Genomic DNA, 13,002 nt, shown 5'->3' on the forward strand with positions numbered 1-13,002 from the left:
TTTCCATAAATAAATAAAATAAAAGGAAAAATCTGTGAGCTTGCCTTGCTGTCAATTGAGCTTTTTTGGCCTGGCTTAGCATGAAAGATGATAGATGGCTCCAGATGTCGCAGTTAAATCCGGTGTGTTCTTTCCACCCTCACTCGTTCCTTGTTTTCGTCTTGGAGTTAGGCGCTCGTGGCCTTTTAAAGGGATGGCAAAAATGTTTAGCAAGCACGCGTGTCTTTTCACCCGCTCGCACTCGCGGAATGAGCTGCAATGGCAGCAATTAACTTCAAGTCCAAAAACATGTCTTGTTTTCTCATCACTCTTAAACCACAAGCACATCATCATTAACAGGAAGTATATTCACTCAAGTGGAATCCCCTCCAACACCCTTTTATTACAGTAATCCCATATCTACGTTTAAAGCACTCAAAATGAATTTATAAGGTGAGGTTTCATTTATCGCCGTTAGTGTATTTTGTTCCACGATTAAGAATCAATTTGAGATCCTAATTTCACCCACCAAAAATTTCCATTGAACATCCTAGTCATTATATAAAGTAGATGTTGGGCTGTTCAAAAGGCATATTGGTCAAGTACCTTAACCTTAACCTTACCTTAACGTATGTAAACTTATGAGCACAACTGAATCCAGTATGTATATTTTATTTTTATTTTTTTTTTCCACCAGTAAATTTTTATGATGAACATACCAAATCTTGCAAGGCATCACATCATTTGGTGTTTTTATTACTAATACCCCTTGGATATGTAAACTTATGAGCACAACTGCATCCTGTATATATATTTTTTATTTCATTTTTTTTTTTTTCACCAGTAAATTTTCATTATGAACATACCAAATCTTGCAAGCCATCATTTCATTTAATGTTTTAGTAGTAATACCCCTCAGGTATGTAAACTTATAAGCACAACTGCATCCTGTATGCATATTTTATTTCAATTTTTCCCCCCAGTAAATTTTCATGATGAACATACCAAATCTTGCAAGCCATCACTTCATTTGATATTTTAGTACTAATACCCCTCGCGTATGTAAACTTACGAGCACAACTGTATTCAAATAATTCAGCATTCTATTTCCATTATGAATATCATGTTTGATGATTAATTGTAAAATATTGTAGGTCATATTTTTGATACATCTCTTTATTTTTAATATGTTGTGTAACATTTCATCATGATCCTGAATTGTCTTCACTGATGGTTGCGGTGAGGTCACATGGTTCTCCTCCGTTTTATTTTGTACAAAGTTACCAACTCGATTTAAGGTCATTAAACTATGATTATCATTGTGGGGAATGTCTACAATAGTGTACAGCTTCTAATATTTTCCTACTTTTCAATAGAGTGATCAATAGCGGAAAACTTGTGAAGTGGTTTTAGTTCCAAGAGAGCTATCGTGGCTTCCGTCTACTGGATGTGAGGTCATAATGAAATGAACCTTTAAAAAAAAAAAAAAAAAAAGTAGTCACTCGCTTTGGCGTTTTGACAGGCGGATTTGCAGCAGTAGAGAAGCGGCGCTTTGAGCTAAACGGAGCAAACGCAACATGTAAAAGACTTAACATCCGATCTGCATGTTATTTTCATATTTTATTGCCGTGCCGCACGCGCGCGCGCGTTAACACTGCGAGGATAAAATCTAACAACTGCGCCGAGGCTCGGGTGTGCGCTAAAGGCCAATAGAAGTAAAATGACTGGCGATGTTAGCCGGCGTTCTTCAGGGATCACCGGTGCAGATTTCATTTTGCTTCCATTTGGAAGCTATTTTTCACTCAGGCCCTATTTGGACCGTCAGCACGCGAGACCGAAACGTGATTTCTCTGTGGAATCACATGATCCAGAAACAAAATCTCCCATTTGAGTCCCTTAATAAAGTAATCACATTTCAAGAGCCGCTGCAGCCAGCGTCTGTCTGTGAACGCCTCGCCGGACCTTCGACCACACAATGACCTTTCGACGACGACAGCGGCGCACAGCAAATCGGTCAGTGTTAAATTTCCAATGTTCGATCAATTATGCAGTAAGCAGTGTTATTTTAACACTGTTAAGATAAGTTACACTGTCAGTCATTTTTCTTGAGTGTTGGGGTGGATGTTAGTGGTGGGTGGATCGATCCAAATATCGATATTATCGATACCAAGTCAGTATCGATATCGGATGGATACTGGCACTAAAATATTGATCTAGTAGTTGAGCTTCAGCTTGGCTCTTTTATGCACTACTGCGGTTTGGCCAAACAGATAACGGGCGTATCACAGTAGCGTGTTTCGATCGTGTGCCATCACGTGACTTAGCATCTCATCTTTGTAGTCGATTGCATGAACACATTGTACTTGAGAATTATTTTTTTTTTGGTATGTTGTTTTATGATTTAGATTTGTTGTTGCATGATAATCTTTAACATCTTGTTTATTTAGGTTGAAAAAGAATTGATGAAGGCAGCATTTTTAGTGATTTTTTTGTATTTGTAGTTTCTGAACAGGATATAATTGTTTACATTTCTTTTGTTATAATTATTTTGTGCACTTTAAGAACGTTAAAAAAATATTTTGTTATGGTTATAATATATCGGGGGTGGGGGGAACAGTGATAAAGTATTTTCTATTTATAAATAAACTTTGTCCTAATTTTATCATAAAAAAAAAAAAAAGGAAACAACACAAAAACACTTCACGGGTGAAATTTGATTGTGAATAAGCAATTCAATGATACAGCTACCTTACTTTAAAAAAATAATTATATACTATTTAAAAAAAAAAAAAAAAAAAAGTATCTATTGGTATCCGTGATACTGGCCCTGTATTTACTTGGTATCGTATTGATACCAAAATTTGCGATTTTGCTGTGTACGTAGATATGGACAAAAGCAGACTATTCATTTAAAAGATTTGAGACAAGAGATCTCAAAAATAGCTAACCCGGTCAAAAAGTTACAGACCCAATGCTGTGTTATTGGATTGAGTATCTGACCAAGTACGTTGGGTGAAGATGTTGATCCGAAAAAGAGGTGAAAATTACCAATACTGATGAGTTCAAACTTCCAAGATTTTGTAAGAAGAAGAAGCAACTTTCTCCCTGTCATGAGTCACTAACAGGAAGTCAACTCGCATGATATGTTTGGCAACAGCCATTGACACAAACGTTCACAACTATGGACAACTCATTCATGAGAAGGCAAACTACACACGAGAAGGCCAGAGCCGAGATTCAAACCCCGAGCCACAAAAGTGCCAGCAGACGTACTAACCGTTTCCGTGCTGCCTGATGACCTTTAAGATGTCAATTCCATTTCTCCTCTGAGGTCGAACCAGTCTACTGTATGCTAAGTCTTCAGTTTACATGATATGTCTGACTTTTTAACCTTTCAATTTGTGCATTCCAGTAACATCAGCAACATTTTCTCAGGATCAACTTTGTCTACCACTTCTATGACAACATGCAAAAACAATGTAATGCGACACATTACAATAACAGCTGTTATTGAACAAAGTATGAGGAGGAACTGACTTGCTAACAGTCAGAAACGAGGGATGTAACAATATCCAAACACACGATATGATATCGCGATATGAAGGTCATGATACGATAATTGTCACGATATTGTGGGGAGGTTGGCGATACGACAGTCACAATATTGTAAAAAAACAAAAAACAAAAAAAACAATATTGTGCTTTTGTATTACAGCAATGAAAACTATTGCAAAAATATATTATATCTAGAAATATATGAATATAATATATATAAAAAATACTTACTTACACTTACTTGCTAATGCACAACACATCGAGTTCTTGCAGATATTGACTCAGTTCACAAGCATATTACGTCGCCCTTCATCTGACCATTAGCATGGATTTTAAACATAGAAGGGCCAAAACATGCCTTGTGAAAATTAAACTTAAAAAAAAAAACTAGCCACCAGAGGGGGCGCTAGAACAGCACAAATGGAAATCAAATGACTTTTTTGTTTTTTTAAACAGCTGAGCTGCTTTTAATATTGTGACATGACAACGACGATATACTGTGGCAGTTTTAATATCGCGATATCACGATATTGCCGTTATTGTTACATCCCAATCAGAAACTATGGCTGGACAATTAATTGAATTTAAATCGGCATAGCATTGTAGTAGAATGAAATTTGGAAAAACATGCTTCATTTCGGTCAGTCAGAGTTTTATTTGTTTTTTGTTTTAAGTTCAGTGCTCAAGACGTGCAATGAACATATTTTCATCAGTTTCATTATTTGTACTGAAGACCAATAATAAATGGAGTGCCACAGGGATCATGACTCACGCCCATGCTCTTTCATATCTACGTCCATGACATGCCTAAAACCCAGTCCAAACGCTGGCACATGGTAGAGGAAACACTAACTGGCAACATATCGAAATACTTGAAAATCACAATATTGCTAGGGGGAAAAAACAATCAATGGTTATTTATACGATAAACTAACATTTTGGCTGGACAAGTTGTTAAAAAAATAAAATAAAGCAGATTGAAGCAACACTATTAAAGACTAATGAGGTAAACGTATGACACTGTAAGACAGAGCAAGAGGCGGATACAGACAGGATCGTTTTTTGTTTTTGACTTACCTGGCGGCTTGTCGCAGTCGTGTGCGCGCGAGACAGCCCAGTAGCAATCCCCCCGCGAGAGGAACTGATGAATGTGCACGACAGCGACGCTCGCGATGGCGTCGCTCTATCCCTCCCACCCGCTCTCCCTCTCTCGCTCTCAGCTGATACAAGGAGGGGATGTCCTCGCCTCCTTTTGCGGAGAGAGGAGGTTGAACTCACACTCTGCGTCCACAATATCAGAGAAGAAGCCAACGCGGAAGAAGCCGCATGACGACCGCCGCAGCCGCGGTTGCTGTGGCAACAGCCTCCCTCCTCCCCCTCATTCTTTCTCCCGCCCTCTGTTTTATGTTTACATTGTGGAAATACGAGGACGAAAACATAACAACAGCGCCGCTTGCTTTGTACAGACGAGAAATATCCTTCGCCGTTGGTGGTCACCAACTGTTGCTTCTGCCGGCCGAGATAAACACGATGCGGGACACAAGACGATACAGTGTGCGCGTGTTCTTGGAAGGAGGCGACATAGCTGCTGGTTTATACTCGCTTCCGCCCTTTGCTAACGCCATCGGGGCCTGCTGCACTTTGATAAGACACACTGCAACCTCACGTCAGCAGCTGGACACAATTAGAGGCTCGGGAACACACAGCAGTGAGACACGGGCGCATATATAGAGACGATATATCAAGACCGTCATAATTATCCACCCTCCAGTTTGATTTCAATGAGAGGATAAATTAGTGAAAAAAAAAAACTCGAGAAGGAGCGGGAATGAAATTGAAGCCGTCCGTCTCCCAGGGAGACCGAGTGGGCGGCCTTCAGGTCCTGTAAATCCTACAGCGCAATCGTCGCACTCGCTCCCCGGTCGGCTCTGTTTTTCCACAAGGGCAGTGTTTTAAGTGGCACCGGTACGGAGCTCCGGCACTTCTAAAAAGCTCTCTTGAGCGTTCCGGTACTTCTCAATGTGCAAAGAACGTACTGTCACAGTCTGTCAGCGTTCCGGTACGCTTGACAATACATATTTTGATCCCAAAATGCTGTCCCAAAAGTCCGTGCGCTAATCACCAAGCGCATGATTACTCCAGTTGTGATATATATATATATATATTTATAGCTAGCATAGTCCGGTGCTTTTTTTTTTTTTTTTCCCTAGCCCGATCCGAGCCGACCCCAAAGCGTGTGTACAACCATAATTCCTGACTTAAGAAAATGTGAAGAAAATCGCTACTGTACTGTGCTGGCTCATTCCCGTCAAGCAATTAATGAATTGATATGACCTCATAGTTTCAATGTTTTGTTGGCATTTATAGTAAATAGTAAGTCAACAAACGTGTGGATGGTTAGCTACCCGGAGCTATCGTTCGTCTTTGGCCGAAAACAACATGGGAGAACATTTACTTAGCGCAGACGTCGTGCTTTCTGCTCATTTTGGAGGCATTCAACTGTTTGTGTGTAAAAGGTTTGTTCAATGTTTTGTTGGCATTTATAGTAAATAGTAAGTCAACAAACGTGTGGACAGTTAGCTACCCGGCGCTATCGTTAGCCTTTGGCTAATAACAACAATGTAGAACGTTACCTTAGTGCAGACGTTTGACGGTTTGAGGGTTTAGGGAAGGTAATAAACCGGACAGCGTCTCTCTCGTGTCTCCCTTACACAAGCCCTGACTACAACGTTAAACCATTTTATAGATTTTTTATTTTTTTTCTTGACTTTGCACAACCATGCAATGCACCACCGGGAGCTGGATTGCTTTTGTTTGTCCGCAGAAAACCACTCGAAACGTCGCAAACATGACGTATTTGCGTCTTGATTGGGTTTTACGTGGTTTGGTCAGTTATCATTTGAAGGGCGGAACGATTAGTCGAGCCTCACCGATTTTAATGACGGCAGTGCAGCAGGTGTCCACCAGCGCAATCTTTTCATTTTTAAAGACATTTACTTCCATGATGACTCAAGCACACATAAAACAAAACTCACACGCACACGGCTCATTTGAACGATTTATTGCCCTTGAGCTGAATGGTCATTGATTAAGCTCATGCATAATAACAGTGGTGGAACTGCTGAGGTATTAATTACTGCACGCACGGTGTTAATAGACCCGAGTTTCTTGTTTTAATCATATTCCCCACGCAGATGTGTGATTATTGTAAGAATTAACTGCAATATTCATTTATCTGCATACAAATTATGGTACAAAGAGAAAAAGGTTCGTCGGAGGGCAGGAAAATGCTCAAGAAATGTTTTTGGATGGCGGGAATCAGATATGGATTGTTCGAGTTATTTTCATGCATTCCTAAATGTGTTATCTTGTACAAAAAGTATAGTGCTACCTCAAAATTTACATTTTATAATTTGGCAGCAAATTTTGGGAGAAAATGTGACACTCAAATAATTTTTTAGAACATTTTCATTCATGGGGGCAGCACTTCATATCTGTGTGTATATGGCACGTGCATATTGTGTAGTTCTAAAGCTGCAGGTTAACTTATTTGTTTTACATTTGCATGAGTTAATATTGTTAAAATAAGACTGCAGACGCTGGTCAATTTGTGGGGGCCAGAGTTCAAGACAAACATGGTGAAGTGGCATGTAAATGTAATGCCGTCAAACAGATGTGAAGTCATCCCCGAATGTAAATGCTTGTTAAATTCTTGTTAAAAATGTAACATTTTTCCTATGATTCAGGTCTTTTAAACATTTTAAAATCAATATCACAGTACTGTCTTAACAGTAATTTTGGATACCTACTTTTATTTTTTTACTTACAAAAGTTTTCACACTTGTGTCAATGTGTTTAAATGTTGCTAGAACGTTCTACAGAAACAAAGCTGCTTTGCTTTTAAAACGATTAATAAAAGGTATCATAATTGTATGGAATGGATTGTGTTTGGCCTTCGGGGTTCCGCGATAAAAACGCGTAGATTATGTAATATAATAAACTATTTGCTGCTGCCAGCCACAGTCTCACAAATCTCCCAAACTAAACTCACTTTGACTAAATCTTGTCAGATCTTCAAATGTGCAGAGAAAGAAGAAGACGGCCTGCGTACGAAGTAGGGGTGTGAATTGCCAAGTACCTGACGATTCGATTCGTATCACGATTCACAGGTCACGATTCGATACCGATTAATCCCGATACGAATTTATAAGTCGATTGTTGCGATTTTTTTTCATTCAAATTTAGAAAATACTAATCAGTAAGCTTGGAGAGTGTAAGATTTATATGAAAATGTATTATTTATTTATCTGAAATTTCAGTCTTATAGAGGTTGTAATCTGTTTCATGTTTGAACAGCATTAAAATAAAATATTAAGGCTTAATGTTCCGTTCATATAACATTCTTCCATGCTCAAGGTGTGAATCCTAACCCGAAGTCAGACGTTGAATATTGTTCCATTAAAAATGGAAGTTTAAAAATCGATTCACACACACACACACAAAAAAAAAAAAAAAAAAAAAAAAAAAAAGGCAATGATGATAAGACGTTGAATCGGTAAGACTACCGAATGAACAATTCTGAGCTCTTAAAAAAAAAAAAAAAAAAAAAAAAAGATTTTTTTTATTTTATTGAATCGATTCGAGAATCGCGCGAGGTAGTATCGCGATATATCGCCGAATCGATTTTTTTTTTTTTTTACACCCCTAGTACGAAGCAATAAGCCCAATCAGCCGGTACATGAACAAGGCGAGGAATTTAAATATTCAAAAAGGAGCATCTCAAGACTCAAAGTGTCGAATTGAAAGACGCGTACGAGGAAGAAACGACGGCGGGGGTGATAATGAACAGCGCTTTTGACAACAACAACAGGTGCTCAGACAACGAGACGCAGACGGACTGAGGATAACACAGCACAAAAAGACGGATTGTTTGAATTGTTTTGTCGCTCAGCGACAAAGTGACTGATGCTCAAAGATTTGTCGTTTTCGGAGTTAATTGGAAACCCTTGCAGCTTGTTAATGCAGAAAAAAAAGAAAACAGTTTGGATGGCAATCAATATTCAATTTGTGCAAGACAGAGAGATGAGCACAATTTTGAATACATCAAAGTTTCTGATGCAAGTTTCCCCATCTGTGTTGGTGTGTTACTGAGATGAATGACACAAACTGTGAAGCGTTTTTGTGTAGTGGTGGCAAAAAAAATAAATAAATAAAATGCCGACAGCAGCCTTGAGGCAAAATAAAATCTCGATTTCCTGTTTTAAGTGCTCGCGGCCACATTGTTTCACTGGAGGAAAACATGAGAACATCTTTTCTTGTCTCATCGTTCCAAAAGTCATCATGACCTTCCCTGACAGCTGAAACGTGTCCAATCATGCTCATCGTGAATGCAGCGCCACACAAGACGTAAACCAAAAGGGAAATCCCGACTGCAGAGGCACGATCAATAGTTTGCTTTCCTTTAAATTTTGGAGAATTCCTACAGCAAATGACGTATCCATATTTAGTATCGATCCGATACCAGTAAACAGGGAAAGTATCACCAATACCGAAATCAATACTTTCTGAAAATTAGAGTATAATTTTTTTTTTAAGGTAGCTGTATCATTGAATTGCTTATTCTCAATCGAGTTTCAACCTTTAAGTGTTATTGTGTTGTTTAAAAAAAAAAAAAAAAAAAAATTAGGACAAAGTTAATTGATAAATACAAAATACTTTATCAATGTTTTCCCCCCAGAAATATTACACCCATGACAAAATTTATTTTTTTAATGTTCTTAATTAAACAAAGTGCACAAAGTGATCGTATGAAAAGAAATTGAAGCAAATATTTTATCATATATTGTTCACAAACTACAACTATAAAAATTGATTACAAATTCTGCCTTCAACACTTCTTTTTCAACCTAACAACAACACAGAAGATAATCAGTATATCTATAAAGTCTCTATCGCAACATGGAACATGACCGGGAAAAATAATCAACTCCGATGATCTGCATCAGCCGGATAGATAACATTGTCGAGTTTGAAGGAGAATTAGGAACCATTTGTGTTGTCTGATTTATAAGGCTGCCATTGGAAGCAAAATTAAGACGAGTGGAGTCTCAGCTTTAAAGCCACCACTTCCAAAATCAAATCTTTTTACGAATATAATATGCACTTTGGTGTTATTTGTCAAGTGCCAGGATTTATATCTGCCAATGTGCTGACTCGAGATGCCTTCAGGGACAAGCGGGATCCTCTGCAGCCAGCTCCGACTATCCTGGATCCATATACAGTACTTCATCTTGTTTCATGCCGACATGTGATCCGCTTGGAATATGGAAACATTTTCCATCGTTGTGGTTTACAATAAATCCGCGCCCCCCTCAGCCTTTGCAGCTCGGCTGTTTGAGATGACAAAAAAAAAAAAAAAAAAAAAAAAAAAAGAGAGAGAGAAATTCTAAACAGTAATTGTGAAATTATGGAAATTCTGCAACCTGTTCTCATTAGGATGATTCTCATTTTCTTTGTTTTTTCCAATTGCACAGTGTGTGTATGCGAGTACAATCAATTGAAGTGAGTGGGGAACAATTTAGTCCTCCTCCTGACTTTTTCTTGAACGTTTGCTTGTGAATGGTAGCAACGCAGTGTATCTTCTGACATGAATTGTCCTCGTTATCGTACCTCGTACGTGGCAAACGTGACATTTTTGCTCTTTTGGCTAAAAATAAGTCTGCTTCCAAGAGGCGCTGGCCATCTTAATTAACTCCAATCCCAGGTGGACTTTAACAGCTAAATGGAATTTCAAAAACAGCTCACACAACATTTTGCATTACAGCTATTGACTTGAGTGTGATTGCACTAGTTGACAATTGTATATATCCCCTTTTAATCCTTTGCATTTCTTCTGTCAAACATGCAAATCCCTCCGAGTTACCTTTTTTTTTTGTCACACCCTTTTTCCTTTAGAGACGTAATCCCGGACTGCGGTACTAAGAGCATTAGCACAGCATATCCAATCCCTTTATGTGGAACTCCCACTGAGAGGAGACAGCTCATATTCGCACTTAACTGACAGCACTACATTTCCCATGATTAACCACAACTATGTTTACACATGCAACAAATTTGATGTGAATTCCGTTTCAGAACATTTTAAAAGACGGAATTTTGGGAACATATTGGAATGGTTTCGAACACCAAAGTAACTAGACTAAGTGCAATTTCTGAAGAAATTGCGTGGGAATGCTGAAAGCTGAATGCTAATACCTGAAATCTGAGCTGAATGCTAATGAAGGAAATAGGAAGATCAATTCTGTGAAAATTACAAAGTAATTAACTATTACTAGTAGGAATGTAATGATATCCAAATGTCATGATACATTATCACGATATGAAGCTCACGATACGATAATTATCACGATATTGTGGGGAGGTTGGCGACATTTAAAAATGGTCACAATATTGTAAAATAAAATAAAAAAGCACAATATTGTGCTTTTGTACACAACATCAATGTTATGTTATCATTATGTTATGTTGTTAATGCACGCACACATTGAGTTCCTCCACATATTGACTTGCTTCACGGGCATTTTACGTTCCCCTTCATCTGACAATTGGTGTAGATTTTAAAACATAGAAGGGCCAAAACATCCCTCTTGAAAATTAAACTGCACTAAAAAACTAGCCACCAGAGTGTGCTAGAACTGCACAAATGGAAATCAACCCAATTTTTTTATTTTTTATTTTTTAACAGATGTGCTGCATTTAAATATCGTGAACATGATGACGACGATATTGTGGCAGTTTTAATATCAAGATATTGCGCTTATCGTTACATCCCTAATTACTAGTAATAGTAGTAGTAGTAGTAGAAACAGTAGTAGTACTACTAGTAATTATTTAGTAGTAACTTGTAGTTAAATGACAAATAACAACCCCTCCACCCATTCTCAGTCAGTAGTCGGTAGTAGAAGTAGTCGCCTACCATAAATTACTTTCGGCATTCTCACAATGACTCTACATCACATTGAATGCCTTTTAGGGGAACTTTTTTGCATGGAGTAAAATGTCTGTGACAAGTTTTGGTCAAAATATGGCAAGGATCAAGAATTACAAACTGTTCAGCCTGTTTTTGTATTTTTTTTTTTATTTTCCTAAATGGCCTGAAATCAAATCGGTTGTGAGGGGACTTTCCCGTTTCATGCAAATGAGCCACTGTGGACCACACCCACGGTATTGAAGCTACAATGCTGAGTACATTTTTCGTTATCACGGCAACCGTAAAGTTAAAATAAAAGGTGCCTTGTAAATTTGACAAAACAAAGTAGTGTTTGACTCATCGAGCCATTTTCAGCAGTTTTGTCCAGAATTAATTTCATTGTTTTTCCATGTACAATTAATACCTTTAAAAACACATTGTCCCACTTGCCGTCAACTGAAGATGAGCGATCACCTGTGCCGAGGAAATAGGTAACGGCCAATCACGGCTCACCTGTTTTCTGGGTTTGGTCAACAACACGATGAGCAAGTGGCAAACTTGGGTATTAATTGTTCATGAAAAATAATGAAGTTATCAAATTAATTATCGACAAAATGTTATCTTCTTCCTGTTGAAAATGGCTCAGTGAGTCAAGTATCTCTAAACTCACTCTCAGAGAAAGCTTTACATCTTAATGTTAGTATGCATAATTCATAAAGGTCTGTAATGCCTCAGGTAGTGAAGGTAAAGCTACGCTCAATGGCCCACAAGATTGCACCCTTTAATGAGATTGCTTACAAGAACAGTATGAACCGGCCTTTATTCAGATAACAAAGCTCGGTTGTCACTCACATAGTCAGATGAAGGTAATGCAATCAAGTTTCGTATCAAAATAATAAAGAACTTATAGTGACTTCAAACCTCTGTGACAGTGTCGATTAAAAACTGAGCATTGTTGGAATGGATCTCATTAAACGGCGCAAGGGTAAAAAGGTTCTCGCGGTATATTATGACACGTCTGTATCCAATCCCAGTGAATGAACTTTGGAGAAGAATGTGTGGATTTACAACACGTAGGAGCGTGAAAGCCGCGTTACCCTCCAACTACAAGCTAGCCAGGCCTCAGTGGACTTCCTTCCAGGCTCGCGTTGTCGCTCGACGGCTTCCATTTCTCAGCTCAGACTCGTTGCTCAGTCTGAGTCACGGCTTTGAAAAACAGCTTCGGCTTCTACCGTCCAGAGTCAATATTGGTTTGTTTTTTTGCCGTTTATGTCAGAGAGAAAGTGAGAGAGTGCGAGAGGAATAACGAGAGGCAAAAAAAAAACAGGACAGAAACAGTTGTCAGGCAGAGTCTAATGATTCGAGATGAAAGCTGCGACTGTCGGAGATAAGTCAATTCTTTGCTCTGCTTCTTAGTTTAATGATTTTGCTCCAGACTAATAATGCCAACGCTTGTTACCGTATTTTGGTAATATGGCTCGTGTCTTTTTCTTCATCCT

General features: G+C 38.4%; 1 protein-coding gene across 4 annotated transcripts in view; it reads right to left on the reverse strand.

Moving 5' to 3' along the window:
* The window catches only part of LOC144033251 (muscleblind-like protein 1), an 89,206-nt gene extending 84,456 nt beyond the window's left edge, over positions 1-4,750 (reverse strand). For all 4 annotated transcript variants that reach the window (XM_077541240.1, XM_077541238.1, XM_077541239.1 and 1 more), the window contains exon 1: positions 4,612-4,750. The gene's annotated coding sequence lies outside the window, so the exon portion shown is untranslated. The remainder of the gene's footprint in view (positions 1-4,611) is intronic.
* Between the last annotated feature and the right edge of the window lie 8,252 nt (positions 4,751-13,002).

Source organism: Festucalex cinctus, chromosome 13, assembly GCF_051991245.1.
Source record: "Festucalex cinctus isolate MCC-2025b chromosome 13, RoL_Fcin_1.0, whole genome shotgun sequence".
NCBI lineage: Eukaryota > Metazoa > Chordata > Actinopteri > Syngnathiformes > Syngnathidae > Festucalex > Festucalex cinctus.